Genomic DNA, 14,493 nt, shown 5'->3' with positions numbered 1-14,493 from the left:
TTAACTATGTAAAAATAATTGACCTAAATTTCAAAACAATCAAACTTAATGAAATTTCAAAACAATCAAACTTAATGAAATTCCATCCGTTATTCCCATTGCTTCTTATCTACAAAACCCTCGTGGAAATGGGATTCACAATTGGTAGGAAGCCCTGCGGGGACAAATGGCATATTCAATTATTAACATATGGTAATGCACCTGGTGTGGGATTCACAATTGGTAGGAAGCCCTGCGGTGACAAATGGCAAATTCAATTATTAATGTATGGTAAAGTTCATCCGCCACGTTGATGGGCACATTTAGCACACCGCTGAAACCCGTTCGTCCATCTTATACAGTTGGTATTTACGGAAAAGTTCCAGATTTCGAAATGTATGTGGTTTTTTTAAACCAGACTCCACAACATGAACACGTGCGAAATATACACCTTTTCCTAATCACCGCCCGCCAATTATTTATCATCTTATAAACCGGAGAGTAATCCAGATGTATTCGGCGCTTTGATTGATCTAGCAGTATCAGAGCTTTGAGAAAAAGTAAGTTGCAACGGAAATTCTGGTGATTTCTAGGAACAATTCCGTTTGCCCGCTATGTCACCAAGTGCATCTGTAGCTTTCGAGTTTGTACCCGTTCAGAAAGACTCTGAATCAAGTGCACCAGCCGTAAATTGCACTACTAGTTTGGAATTCGGCCCTGGAAAACAGCTAGCCAAGCCGAGATGTATGTTTTCTTTTCCAAACGCCTTGAATTTGTCTCGCAATTTTATTTTTAGATCGACTGGTGAAATATGCAGTTTTTCCTTAAATTTGTCTTCTGTTCTTGTTTTGGAAGAAGGTTTTGGCTCATGTTGTATGCATTTTTGATGAATGCAACAGTGCAAGATATGTCACGGATAAAACCACAGATGATGCAAAAGGTGCTTTGGTCAATCGCACTTTCAGATGACAAGCAAGGGGATTTGGTTCATGTCAATCATCCGGCCAAGGGCTTTAGTGGACGCTCTGAGGCATCCAGTCACGCGGAAATGATGGAATTATTTGCCGTATGCACCGGTTTCGGTTCAAGCAACAGAGTTACAGAGAGAAATACTACCAGGCCTTTTGCAATCAGCCAAACTGATCCGGTTTCGAGGTATTTTCATGTCCAGACATTTGTAATTTGATATATTTGCTAATTCTTGATAGCTGAGCGACCTTAAATGTATGATAAGGCTAACTTTGTGTTTTGCGCACTATTTGCAACAGATCAGTTCCAGCAAAAACCCCCGAGCAGCAGTCCACAGGTCAATTTGTTATTTTTTATAACGGAATGGTGAATGTTTACAACGTGCCGGCTGACAAGGTATTATTTTCATCTGAGCAACAAATTTAATACATTCACAACAAATTTCGTATATATTTTTGACTAAACGTTTGCATCTTTGGTCCTCTTGGCGTTCTTTAATTTATTCGCAGGCTTATTTCGTCATTTTTGTTGCAGGCTGAAGCCATTATTAGGCTTGCCGGGTCTATAAGCTCGAGCAAGACAAGAACACCTCAGATTGATATCAGCAAAATCCAACAGATCTTGAAACCGCTGCATCATAAGCCTGCATCGAACGCCTGAAAGACTTCCCGTAGGTAAGACGCCGATCGTAAAATATTTTATATTGACAAATGTGGTTCATACTATTCCACAGAATGTGAAAAGCTATAAAGAAAGGTCTTCAAGATTGAAAATTGTCTTTAACATTGTTATTAACCTTTTTCGCGCGCAGGCCTGCAAATTGTCCCGAAATTATCTGTGCAACGTTTCCTCCAAAAGCGTAAGCAGAGGTAAATAAACTCTTTATGATTTTTAAAAATTATGTATATTCAGAAAATTGAATAGCAAATCCAGCATTTAAATCAATTACGATAATTATATTTAGTGCAAATTTAGATGACTGAGTAGGCAAATGTGTATTAAAAGGATGAATTTTTGTTGGTACAGAATTAACAGATTGTCTCCTTACACCACGATGAAGCCAGCGACATTGCCTCGGAAAGCCAGGAAAGATTCAGACGACCAGGTCAAAGCAAGCACCGCCTCCACTCTCAAATCGTTGGGGTTGTTAGCCTGAAGCTGCTGAGAATTTTCGTTCTGCACAGCCAATATCATAAATATTTATTTTTATTAAACTTAGTTACACTTTTATTGTGGATGGTAAGATTACCATCGTAACATTAATGATTAGATAGGTATTCATTCATTTATTGTAAAAAAATTATTCATAATTTTATACAAAATAAAAGAGGAGAAAGTTGGTAATATTGATAGATATGAACAAAATTTCAATTTAATTTTGATGATAATATTACATGTTAGAACAAGTACATTACAAATTTACTGATATTTAATTATTTTTAAAATATATAAATTTGATGAAAATCTCAATAACGAAATTTGTTATGTAATATAGATTGATTAGGTGATTTTTAATAGTGTAAAGTTGTCATCAACTACAATTGCACCCACATTTTTATTTGGTTTATAATTATACTTTATTAACATATAAGTCCACCTACTTTTTAAATTCGTTTATAATCATGCGCTATTAAGGAAATCTAAGTACTTATTTTTCAATAAAATAGAGTTATCGTAGACAAAGCCAATGCTTATGAGTTTCATATATCAATAAAATAAATATCAAATTCCATATTATAAGTTGCAACATAATAACATTGTTAAGCATAGAAATAGATTTCACGTACCTTACTCTTATAAATTATAAATTCCATGGGAATCTAACGAAATTTGTTATGTAATATAGATTGATGTGGTGATTTCTTTAACAAGGTAAAGTTGTCATCAACTGCAACTCTATCCACGTTTTAATTTTGTTTATAATGCAACATTAACTTTATGTCTACCTACTTTTTCATTTCCTTTTCCATTATGCAATATCAAGAAAATCCAAGTACATATTTTAATTTGGTTTATAATTATGTAACATTAACGTACAAGTCCGATTATCCTTTCAATTTTTTTATAATTATGCAATATTACTTATCTTTTCAATTCTTTTATAATTATGCAATATTAACTAAATCCAAGTATATATTTTTAAATAAAATGAAGTTAAACAAACTTATCGATTTATTTTTTTTCCTTTCTTTTAAAATCAAGTAGATTCTATTCTTAATCTCATACAACATAGGGAAACCAAACCGAAATGTATAATATAAATCCAAAAAAATACATACATATTGTAATAGATAAGAGTATGACCAAAATCATTAGATTATAAAGTATAACAAAAAACATTTGAGTAACTAAGTTGTGGTAAGCTTGCAGAAAGTATGTAAGTGTTGAAAGGGACTTCATTAGAAAATGATGAGAGTGTTGTAAGACACAAAGAAACCAATGTTAATCACAATGTAGTAGACACACCAATCGGTGTTGCAAGGTCTTTGGGAGGGGCACAACAATTGGGGGATCAGAAGTGTCTGGAAGAGCCTAGGTGAAGAGGTTTGAAAGAACCATGGAGTTGCACAGGGACACTAAGGGGGAGGAGGAGATGGTTGAATTGGGTCTAGAAATATGAAGGTTATTTTGTGAGCATGCTAAGTTGGCTAAATTCTCAATAGGTTCATTATTAGAGCGAAAAACATGAAGGAGGATGACAAAGCTATTGGAAGCTAGAAGAATGGATATGTGGTGAAGGAAATTCTCTAGGCACCAACATTTGGATAGATTGTCAATAGAAGTGTTCGAAAAAAAATTATTGATGGTGGAGATGACTAAGAAAATTGCTGAGCTCAAAAAGACAATAAAGGATGAATGTTGTTCAAAAGAACCAAATGCCTTTTGGCATCGGGAACAACACACAGTTGAATTACCATACATAACAGAGTATGTTGGGAAGCCATGCAAAAGAAGAGCAATCCCAATGAACAAAGAGTACAGGGAGTTGTGTGAAAAAGAGATAAAGCAACTCCTAAACAGAAGACTCATCAGGGAATCTGACAGTCCTTGGAACTATTACGGATTCTATGTAAATAAAAGATCAGAACAACTTAGAGGCATCCCAAGGCTTATAATCAATTACAAACCTTTGAACTCTGTTCTTGCAGATAATACATATCCTATCCCCCACAAAGGTGATTTGATAGGGAGGATAGCGGGAGAAAAAATATTTTCAAAATTTGATTTAAAGTCAGGCTTTTGGCAGGTCGCCATTTCTGAAAAAGATAAGTTCAAAACAGCCTTCAGCGTGCCTGCAGGACATTACGAATGGAATGTAATGCCTTTTGGATTGAAGCATGCTCCCTCTAAGTTCCAGAAGGTGATGGATTCCATCTTCAAACCTTACTTTGATTAGCTCCTGGTCTATATTGATGACATCTTAATTTTTTCGAAAAATATTCAAGATCATTTCAAGCATGTACAGACATTTGTACAGTTGGTAAAAAGAAATGGTTTTGTTTTAAGCAAAAAGAAAATAAAGGTATTTCAAACCTCTGTAAAGTTTTTTGGCCATACCATATTCAATGGCCAAATATTCTTGCAGAAACATGCATTAGAATTCTCTGAAAAATTCCCTGACATTATTATTGATAAAACCCAGCTTCAGAGATTTCTAGGATGTCTAAATTATGTAACTTCTATCAAGATTGTGCAAAGGATAGAAGTTTGTTAAATCAAAGGCTCAAGAAAAATCCACCACCATGGACTAAGGCCCATACCAAAGCTGTTTAACGAATCAAAGGTAAAGTCAAGACACTGCCTATCCTTTATGTAGTTGATGACAATGCTTTCAAGACTGTAGAATAAGATGCAAGAAATATTGGTTGGGGAGGCATTCTCAAACAGAAAAATGAAGGTGTAGAACAAATTGTACAGTTTGCTTCAGGAACTTGCAGCGGAACAAAATTATTCTACTATAGAGAAGGAAGTTAAAGCCACCTGGAATTGTATAAATAAATTTGAGGTAAATCTTGTAAATAAAAAATTCCTGCTAAGGACTCATGCCTCGGCTATGAAAAAGTCTTAACCAAAGATATTAAAAAACTAGGAGAAGCCAAGTTTGCTCAATGGGAGGCTTTATTTGCCAACTTTGATTTCGAAGTGGAGCATATTAAAGGGAAAGAAAATTATCTGCCAGATTTCTCAGTAGAGAATTTATTCAACCAGCTGAACATGTGATAATAATAGTAACAAAATGGGATCAAGGCCAACAAAAGAAGTACTTAGAACAATTCCAGATAATCTTAGTTGGTCAGAATACAAAGAAAGTTGGAAGCCCACTTGGCAATTAAGAAATACAAAAGTATTAGATGCTAATCTCCAAGCACACACTGATATATTACATCTAGTACCTGAAAGAAGAGTGTACCCAAAAGGGAGCAGATGGATCCACGATATGGTCTATTCCAACAGCATAAATGCTGCAAGCCAGGCACAAGATGCTCTTCTACATGACTTTCATGATTTGACTATGATATGGTCACATGGGGGAAGCAGAAGTGGGGTCTATGAAAGATATTTTTCAATAAATCGAATGAGGAACACTTCTTGGCCTTTTCCAACACATAATGCAGCACTATGGCCCAGAAAGGACACCAGCCACATCTTTCCAGACACAGTCTATGATTTCGGCATCTATAAAAGATTGTGGTGGGACATATTAAATAAAGACAGCAAAGAAGAAACCCACTACACCAAGATAAAGTTTGGGACCACAGGAATCATGCAACGGAACCAACAAAGTGATTGGATACGGGATTGGTGGATTGATTATGGTATGAACAGAACAGGCATAGATCCTGTTTACCATGAATCATATGTTAGAATGGGTTGTGATATATGTTTTGAAAACAATATTCCTGATTGCTTCCATTCTCCTTATGAGACCGTTAAAGACACGTTTTCTCTCCCAGATCGATATCCTCTCCGAGATAACGAGGTGTTAAAAGAATATATGAACAAGCATCACCAATGGCTTATTCTCACAAAAATTAAGCATCAAATTATATTAAATAAGGCTATGATTGTGAGAAGGATTTTTACCAAGGCTTGGGATGAAAATCTGTATAAAAAATTTCGGTTCCCAAAATTACAGTTTTTTAATTTATTTTGGTTCCCGTGGATTTGTCCGTAAAAGTCTCCACACTGTAAAAATGATGTTGAGTCACAAGGATAATTTGTGACCAGATTTTCCTGTGGGATTTTCCTGTTCAAAAAGTATCCACTTTATACATTTTATTCTCCGTAGATCTGTAATAATCTTCAGTGATGAGACTCAGAGCACTTGTCCGACTTCTTGTGCGCTTTGAGCCACATCTCGTGATCTGACAGATTCCTTCAGTACCAAGTTTGTCGTCCCGTTGGTCAGATGCTTGTCCCCTCCTTCTCCTATATAAGAGATGGAGTAAGGCTCATTTGGGGCATTTGGAGTTTGAGTGTTGGAAGTTTTGGTGTCTTAGAGTCGAGAGCTTTTCCTGCTTTGCAACTGCGGACTTCTGGCTGATCTGCTTGCATCACGAAAAAATATCAAAGTTTTAGGTGATCTGAGAAGCCCGCGCATTTGTGTGTTCGGCACAGGTGAGAACCTAAAGTGGTCAGATCTATAGAGAATCTATCTTTATTAGTGTTAATATCATTGTTCAAAGACTGAGTCTGTGATCTTGTCAGGTAGCCTCCAGTAAGCTATCTCCTAGCTAAGTAGCTAAAGTCTAGTAAACGCGACCACAGTCTATCTCAGTATTGAACAGATTGTAATCCTTCTGTAATCCATTTTTGAAATAATATAAATGACTGTTATCACCATTCCGCATTTGAGTACTTATGCATTAAAATGAGCTGTTGAGGTAGTATCTATTTAAGTTATTTTTTATTGAGGTTCGCCAGAGGTTCGCCAACGCACAGAAGGGATGCCAGACCGTGTACAGGCGAGGAAGCCATTGAGAAGGTCAACAATGCGTGAAATGTGTTAGTAGGTTTGTGTATGGGTTCATGTATGGATTCGTGTAAGTCAGAGTAAGTGACAAAAATAGAAAAAAGACTTAGTGCAAGGGCTTCTACGAAGCTTGCAACAGCGACATAGTTGCTAGGCCTTACTTCAAGATAATAACATTTATATACGTATAAATAGTTTTCACGTACCTTACCCTCATAAATTATACATTCCATGGGAATCTAACGAAATTTGTTAGGTAGTAACTATTGATTTGGTGATTTCTTTAATAAGTTAAGTTGTCAACAGCTCCACCCACATTTTAATGTTGTTTATAATCATGTAACATTAACGTCTTTTCAATTCGTTTCTAATTATGCAATATTAAGGAAATCTAAGTATATATTTTATAATTTGGTTTGTAATTATGCAGCATTAACGTGTAAGTCTACTTACCTTTTTAATTTCTACATAATTATATAATATTAAGAAAGTTTAAATATATATCTTTTTTAATTAATAGGTTGAAAGTGTATTTTTTTTTAGTCTTTTTAAAATGAACAAAGAGAATGTGATCTCACCGGAATTCGTCTAATAAACAAAGAGAATGTGATGTCAACGGAATTCGTCTAATAAACCTTTCTACGGTAGTGATTTTTACGCAGGTTTTTTGGTTTCAAATTGATGTTATAGGATATGGTTCAATAATTAGGTGGGATGTTTAGTTTTTATAAATTTTAGGTGGGATGTTTAGTTTTTATAAATTTTTTAGATTTTTTAGGGAGATGTTAACAAAATTAAAAATTAGATTTTTTAGTGAAATTTTGAACAAAATTATGTATGTTTAAGAACTGCTCCCATCCTATTTCTTTAATTAGAAAATAAAATGCAAAATAAATCCACGTGTAAAATTTATAATTTTATAAATTATTATAATTAACTTCACATTTTGAAATTTTGATGGTTTGTAAATTTTAATACATTTTGATGGTTTGTTCAATTTTGATACATAGGGAAGATTAGACTAGTTGCAGATCATTCGAAACAGGGTTTCAAAGGTAAATGTGCAGGTTTTAGAGGATGTAAATGTATTTGTTGTTTTTCCAAAACATTTCGAAAATTTAATGTGTGGCTAATTGTGACAATAAAGCCAAGTTCATAGCGGTTGGGGAGCATGAACGGGAGCAAGAGCAGTGAAGTACGAGATTGCGTGTCCATTAATTAATTCATTGAATCTGCTTTGTTTTTTTTTTAAATGAGGGTTGACGGATAAATTGTTTCCGTTCACACTCAAACAAACATAATGTCTATCAATATTTACTAATATTTAACTTATAGATCTAAATTAATTTAACGAATATTAAATTTAATTTAATTTAATTTCAAAATTCGAATATGATCATCATTCTCCCCGTGAATATTAAACTTGCCCGAAATATATATATTTTTCCATTAAAAGTAATAAAGTTGTTGAAAGTACTAAAGTTAAAGATGAAACTTGACGAATTAAAGTTTTTAAAATAGAAAATTTGAAAAATAATTCAACCACTAGATAAGTTGAAAATTCTTTTAAAACCATAGACACTCTACCCTCTTTGTTAAATATGTAAATAAATTCTCTTAAAACTATAGACACTGTACCCTCTTTATTAAATATGTAAATAAATTCTTTTAAAACCACAGACACTCTACGCTCTTTGTTAAATATGTAAAAATTATTGGCGGAAATGTCAAAACAATTAAACTTAATGAAATTAAGTCCCTTATTTGGATTACTTGCTTCTTATCTACCAAATCCTTGCATATTCAATTATTAATGCATGGTAACGTACATGCCAAAGTTTCGTTTGTCCCCACGGAAAATGGAGCACATGCTCATTCCAAAAGGCGCCACAGGCGCCACAGACATCCTACCAGACCCTTCTTTTCCAATCACCGCCAGTGCGCTACAATTCATTTCCCGTCACAACCAGTTCATGCCTTTGTTGCCGTTAAAGTCAATAGCAAGCGATAACCCCGCCATATTGACAGGCACATTTAGTACACCACTGAAACCCGTTCGTCCAGCTTATATAGTTGGACTTTACTGTTGCGTGACGGAAACGTTTCAGATTTCGGAATGTCTGTGGCTTTATTTAACCAGACTCCACAACATGAACGTAGCTTTTGCTTTAAGAGGAGTAAATACCCTTCTGTTTAGCTCGCTAATGGTGATGAGCACGTGCGAAATATACACGTATATCTTGCAACGCAGCGTATTCTATTCACCTTTCCTTTATCACCAGCAGGGGTTAAATTTGATGGGTGCCTCTACCTTTCAAGGAATTTTTTTATGACTTTTTTATTTTTAAACTGCTCATCATATCACTTTTAAAATTTATTTGTACAAGTTTCATCTAATTTCAAATTGTACTCATAATTGTTCAAATTTTTCATTCTTTGTTGTACCATTCGGCTCAAGTCTCATTGCTACACTTTGTTTTGAGACTTGCTGATCAAATTTTTCAGCAAATTTTCCAAATTGTTCAAATGTTCTGAGTTTTTTTGTTTAAAATGGAAATAGTGATAAAATAGATGGAAAATATATAGAAACAACAAAAAATAATATTATGAAGTGAAAACATATATATTCATAATTACTTTCACATGAAAATAATGAATGTTAATATTGTTGCAACAAATTTGACAAAAATAATTCACTCACACATACCATGTTTTCCATTTGAGTCACTACCATGTTAATCCCATTAAAAGAACAATAGTTGTGAAATAATTTTCAAACCAAAAACATATCTTGAATATTAATAAAACGTTTGGTCATATTTATAAAAGTAAATCAATATAATGATGTGCATTTATTTATAAAAATAAATAAATATAATGACGTGCATTGTTGATTAAGGAGCATATGGTTCTCAATGGAATAAACTTTTGACATTACAAATTCTCACTGGAATAAACTTTTCACCGTACAATAATTTGTGTTCATGTAGGGTCTCCTAACTTGGCTGGCACTAGGCAACCCAAGAGAATGTCATAGAATTATTATTATTTTTACTTCAGTAAAAAACCCTGGTGGATGCCAACTGAAATATATGAATAAAGAATGGAACGCGCCCCTCGTGGGGGGCGACTCAGGGGCTACTAGTTTCAAAATCTCAGGATGACCAAATCGACCTCTGTTTTCCTTAATTACGAGTCGCACGGGTGTGAATCCACCCTTTGAATTCAAAGCTGCTCCAGAGAAGCCAAAAATTTTCAATTCTGTTGAAGATTTGATCATGGTGGGAAAAAACCACACTGGACATTACTGTTTTATAAATTGAATCTTTTGAAAATGGGGGGAGAGAATTTGGTATTTCTTTTCCCAAAGCAAAGAAAATGAAATTTTCAATTCCGTTGAAGATTTGGTCATGGTGGGAAAAGCCACACTGGACATTACTGTTTTATAAATTGAATCTTTTGAAAATGGGGGGAGAGAATTTGGTATTTCTTTTCCCAAAGAAAAGAAAATGTTGAAAGGCCAAATTGCATGGTCTTCGATGTGCTGAAAAAGCTTTGATTCCAATGATTATATATATAAAATAAGCAATTTAGAGATGACACAAAATAAAAAATCATGGGCAATGGGGAATAAGTAACCAAGACAAGCTTGATGGCCCGGGTTTCCTTTTTTTTATTGGGCCTTGCTCTTATGTATACCTGATTTACTTTGATAGAAACCGTAACCCACTGCTAAATCCCAGGACCAGCCTTAACAATGTTCTGAAATTTTAGCACGGACACGAAAAGTTCTTACCTTGCTGCTGTCCTGTCTTGCAAGATAACATAAGCATTCCATTGCTTTGAGTTGAATTGACTCCCATTGAAACGATGTTAATGCTAATAGTCTAGGGATCAAATTTTTCTCTTGAATTATCTCACTGAAGGAGCTCCTTTCCTGGCATAAATTACAGAGCTCTACGAGGACTGCCTCTATCTCTTCGTCACCGCCTCCTCTAGGCGAGACCAATGTCTCTGCTGCATTTTCTAATCTGAATTTGGCATTGTTCTCCTTCCACTCCTGTATGAGCTCCCTCAGACTGCGGTTAGGAGTCAAATGCTTAGTCGTGAGCTCGCATTTCTTGACAGGGCATGTAGTGTTGCCACTCTCAAACCACTTTTCGATGGCAGATCTTTCATAAGTAATCCCCGACTCCAAATTCACTGGATCCTCCATTATTGTGTCCTCCAGTGGGCAACAGAAACGCGAAGGCGCAACAGACTGGTAATCAGGAGAAGAGAATGGAGCAGAAACAATACCAGACCTACCTAGAAATACTTGTATTTGATCAATCATGTAAGCCTCGGCCCTCTGTTTCTCATTCTCGAGGTCTTCCTTCTTCTTTCTTACAACTTCAATCTTAAACTATAGAAAGCACTGGTATGTGGGCACACCCATGGCGTTGGCCACCTGTACAATTAACTGCAACACTTGTTGGCTGTCACTGTGCATCTCTTTCATTTCTCTCTCAATCTCACTTGCAAGGGACTCGCTTCCAACCTCCCCCTGGAACTCCGCGTTCCTCATGGTCTCACACAGAGCAACTGTTTTCTCCTTGATCTCCAGTGAAACGTCCAGAGTAACAATCCTGAGAGCATTCAAAGACCGTTCTATTCCTTAGTGATTACCTTCATTTCATCTGGCAGAATCCTGCACTTGAGAAACAAATACATCCAGCTCCCTAAAGTATATGTGTTTATGAGCTTGGAGGCATTGTTCAGTTGTGTTTGTAGGTCTTCCAGCGGAACTCTTAGAGAGTTTGAAGACCCATGAATGTTTCTCTGCCACAGCTCTAATAGAATGGGCTCTATTTTGTTTAAATGGCTTGAAAACTCTCTGAAACTCCTCTTTGCAAACAGCACCTTGTGCGCTGCAATGCTTGTGTCTTTTATTTGCATCAACAACCTTCCTATCAGATCACTGGCAATGTTTACGCCTATTGAAGCCAACACGCCTGTCATTTTGATGAATTGCTTTGTGGGTCTCTCTGCCTCGAATTATATTCTGAAGGGGGTAAATAAAGGCCTGCTCCCCTTAAATATAGCTGTACGAATGTCCATAGCATGACTGCAAATGCCAAGGCAACTGCAAAGAAAATGCCTAGCATTTACAGTGAGGCCGAAGTGGGTCCTCTTTGAAACTTCTTATGCCCAACCCTGTGCTACGGTCACTGTCCTTGTAAACGTAAACTTGCAAGTTGCCGAAGATTATATAGTATAAAAAATATATAATGTAACTTGTAATGTTATATATATATATATATATATATATATATAATTTAAAAAAAAAAAAAAAAAAACTTTTAATTTTTAAACATGCGCGTCAATATGACGTTTTTAGAAATTAATGGCAAGTTACACATGACGTTTTTAAAAATTAATGGTAAGTTACACATGACGTGGAGATTTGAAATTAAAACGTATTTTACGGGTAAAAAAAGCTAAATACCGACATACCGCGTCAAATTTAACCCCTGAGATTCACCAGTGACCACCCCTCCCTGCCAATTATTTATCATCAACATGTATTCGGCGCTTTTACTGATTTGGTGATTTATAGGAACAATTCAATTTGCCCGCTATGTCGCCAAGTGCATCTGTAGCTTTCGGGTTTGTACGCGTTCAGAAGGACTCTGAATCAAGCGGACCATGCGTAAATTGCAGTACTAGTTTGCAATTCGGCCCTGGAAAACAGCAAGCCAAGCCGAGATGTATACTTTCTTTTCCAAACGCCTTGAATTTGTCTCGCAACTTTATTTTCAGACCGACTGGTGCAATATGCAGTTTTTCCTTAAATTTGTATTCTGTTCTTGTTTTAGCAGAATGTTTTGGCTGATTTCGTATTTATTTTGATGAATGTAACAGTGCAAGATCTGTTACGGATAAAACCGCAGATGATGCAAAAGGTTCTTTCGTCAATCAAGCTTTCAAATGACAAGCAAGGCGATTTGGCTCATGTCAATCATCGGGCCAAGGGATTTAGTGGACGCTCTGAGGCATCCAGTCACACGGAAATGATGGAATTATTTCTCGTATGCACCGGTTTCGGTTCAAGCACCAAAGTTACAGAGAGATAGCCTTTTGCAATCAGCCAAACTGATCCGGTTTCGAGGTATTTTCATGTCCAATCATTTGAAATTTGATATATTTGCTAATTCTTGATAGCTGAGCGACCTTAAATGTATGATAAGGCTAACTTTGTGTTTTGCGGACTATTTGCAGCAGATCAGTTCCAGCAAAAAGCCCCGAGCAGAAATCCACAGATCAATTTGTTATTTTTTGTATCGGAATGGTGAATGATTATAATGTGCCGGCTGAGAAGGTATTATATTGATTTCAGCAACAAATTTAATACATTCATAACAAATTTCGTATATATTTTTCACGAAACGTTTGCATCTTTAGTCCTCTTCGCGTTCTTTAATATATTCGCAGGCTTATTTCGTCATTTTCGTGGCAGGCAGAAGCCATTATTTCGAGTAAAACAAGAAGACCTCAGATTAATATCAGCGAAATCCAACATATATTGAAACCGCTGCATCATAAGCCTGCATTGAACGCTAACAATGAAGATCAACCTGAAAGACTCCGCGTAGGTAAGACGTGGATCGTAAAATATTTTATATTGACAAATGTGGTTCAGAACTTCGTACTATTCTACAGAATGTAAAAAGTATAAAAAGGTTTTCAAGATTGAAAATTGTGCTTTTAACATTATTTTTTAACTCTTTTCGCGCAGGCTTGGAAATTGTCCCGAAATTATCTGTGCAACGCTTCCTCCAAAAGCGAACGGAGAGGTAAATAAACTCTATATCATTTTTAAAAATTATGTATATTCAGAAGATTGAATAACAAATCCAGCATTTAAATCAATTACGATAATTCTATTTAATGTAAATTTAGATGACTGAGAAGACAAATGTGTATTAAAAGGATGATTTTTTTTGGTACAGAATTAACAGAGTGTCTCCTCACACCACGATGAAGCCGGCGACATTGCCTTGGAAAGCCACGAAAGATTCAGACAACCAGATCATCCTCTCGTTGGCTTGCTCATCACAATGATTTTCAGATGTCTGTGGATGGTATTGACCATTAATGGCATCACGGGGCATTTTCTAATCTTTTAACGAAATCGTTTTCATCGACATTAAATTGAGCGAACGAACGCGTTTTCTCTCGAGTACCACCCTGAGCAGAAGCAAGCACCGCCTCCATTCTCACATCGTTCGGATTGTTAGCCTGGAGCTTCTGAGCAATTTCTTTATTCTTCCATTTATTGTAAAGAGATTATTCATAATTTTATCAAAAAAATAAAGTGTATCTCGTGAGGGATCTTATATGTGACGTGAAGAGTAGAATGTTGGTAATGTACATCATGTACGTTGACAATATGTTTACAAGTCCACGAGTATTTAGTTATTTTCTAACTATAAAAAGTTCATGGGAATCTCGGTAACGAAATTTGTTAGGTAATATAGATTGATTTGGGGATTTTTAATAAGGTAAAGTTGTCATAGAGTATTGTTGGC

At 35.6% G+C, this 14,493-nt stretch overlaps 3 pseudogenes; 2 read left to right on the top strand and 1 right to left on the bottom strand.

The window, feature by feature from the left end:
• Window positions 1-593: 593 nt before the first annotated feature.
• LOC149203139 (uncharacterized) lies at window positions 594-2,104 on the top strand (annotated as a pseudogene).
• An 8,569-nt stretch (window positions 2,105-10,673) lies between these two features.
• LOC149203138 (U-box domain-containing protein 13-like) lies at window positions 10,674-11,923 on the bottom strand (annotated as a pseudogene).
• A 619-nt stretch (window positions 11,924-12,542) lies between these two features.
• On the top strand, window positions 12,543-14,026 carry LOC149203137 (uncharacterized; annotated as a pseudogene).
• The last annotated feature ends 467 nt before the right edge of the window (window positions 14,027-14,493 follow it).

The sequence above is a fragment of the Pinus tabuliformis genome, chromosome 2_1, assembly GCF_031772625.1.
Source record: "Pinus tabuliformis cultivar Carrire ecotype Pingquan chromosome 2_1, CPIR1, whole genome shotgun sequence".
Lineage (NCBI taxonomy): Eukaryota > Viridiplantae > Streptophyta > Pinopsida > Pinales > Pinaceae > Pinus > Pinus tabuliformis.
Note: the sequence above shows the minus strand (reverse complement) of the source record. Positions and strands in the feature narration are given on the sequence as shown.